The sequence below is a fragment of the Aplysia californica genome, unplaced genomic scaffold, assembly GCF_000002075.1.
Source record: "Aplysia californica isolate F4 #8 unplaced genomic scaffold, AplCal3.0 scaffold00018, whole genome shotgun sequence".
NCBI lineage: Eukaryota > Metazoa > Mollusca > Gastropoda > Aplysiida > Aplysiidae > Aplysia > Aplysia californica.
Window position 1 is genome coordinate 1,792,897 of NW_004797288.1, and position 1,685 is coordinate 1,794,581.

At 39.2% G+C, this 1,685-nt stretch overlaps 1 protein-coding gene across 1 annotated transcript in view; it reads left to right on the forward strand.

The window, feature by feature from the left end:
• The window catches only part of LOC101852299 (GTP-binding protein RAD), a gene marked incomplete at its 5' end in the record, with an annotated part of 91,279 nt that overhangs the window by 85,508 nt on the left and 4,086 nt on the right, over positions 1-1,685 (forward strand).

The window sequence follows — 1,685 nt, forward strand, 5'->3', positions numbered from 1 at the left end:
AGAGAGAGAGAGAGAGAGAGAGAGAAAGAGGAGTAAACTTGTCAAAATAATATAACAGGATGGCTGATGGGGGAAAGTGGAGTCTTGACGGTTTTTTACTTTTATTTTTTTGTTTTTTAGGGGAGGGGGGAGGGGAGTGGGCGATGAGCTGTTCAAAAGCCGCTGGTTGTACGATCTGAGAGAAATCTATTATCGAACGTTTTTGCCTGTTTGCTCGAAGGACTTCGGCCGCCATCACTTTAAAGAGGGCCAAGATCGGCAAATGTAGAAAGGAAAAACCGGTTGGGATTGACGCCTCTCCCAGACTGGATGTTTGCATGCCCATAATAATCTTTCCCTATACAGTGGATGCTGACATCGATGCTGGCACCACGGGTGTAATACGAGAGGTGTAGATTACGGGAAAGCGAAACAGAACGGAACAGTGGTTCTTCTTCTTTTTTTCTTTTTTTACATAAAGAAATGTTCCAAAAGGCAGAAATAATACGGCACTTTCATCTAAAACGGAATTTTTTTTAAAGGGCTGACATTGTGAGAGATCTTTTTCAATGATTATCTGCAAATATTTCATTGATTCTAAATATACTTTATACGTGATATTCTGTTTTGTGTGTGTATCTGTGTGTGTGTGTGTGTGTGTGTGTGTGCGTGTGTGTGTGTGTGATGGTGTGTGTGGGGGGGGTTGTTTGTTTGTTTGTTATTTCATTATTTTAGATCTGATTACGCCGCATGATTTTTTTTTTCTCATTGAATTTGAAAGCTATAGAAAACAGAAATGTTTAGATTTCTTCTTTGATTTCGTTTTATCTCTTTTTTTATGATTAATAAGTTTGAAGCTATATATTTTCACTGGAATTGTTCTTCCCTGTTCGATATCTGAAACCTCTAGTATGTCTTTCTATTTTAAGTCCTCCATGTCAATATGATGTGGAATAACGTCATGATACGGACATCCAATTAGTCACGTTCGATAGAATCGTATCTTATACACATCCTTTCCTCACTTTGCATATTGTTTTCCCTGATTAGAATGACACTGCTTTTTGTACCAAGCAAACAAGATGACTCGGATTTCAGGATTTCACGATAGGTTTCTTCGATAAGCGTGTGCCAAATGCGTTGAGTTACATTGACATCCTACCCCTCCCAATAAAATGGATAGTTTCTTCTTTTTTTTTAAAATTGGCTTTGTGAGAACTTTACATAATATATAATGAATTTTCACCAATTATAAAACATTACCAGACATCTAATTAAAAAGTGAAGCTAGGACATCGGCGCTTATTGTGTATCAGCGAGGCGTTTCGCCGACGCACGCAGAAGGCCTGAGCTCGATTCCTGGGTGAACATTTTTTAAATTGAGTACCCCGGTCTTTCTGCTGGGATATCGAATCCCTCTCAGTACTGACAGACAGAGTCGAAACCCGCCTCCTTAGTTATCTAGATTGTGTCGATGGGGGCATAAGACTCGTAAGACATCTACATTAAAAAAAGGGAAGCTTGGATACGAATAACAGGACGGGGCAAACACACGCGTTTTAGAGTGAAGACGTTCTCATTACCTTAATTCATTAACTAAAAAGAGTTTTACAATATTCAAGATAGGAGGTTTAAAGACGCCCCTTACTTCCTGTTCTCTCTCTCTCTCTCTCTCTCTCTCTCTCTCTCTCTCTCTCTTTCTCTCT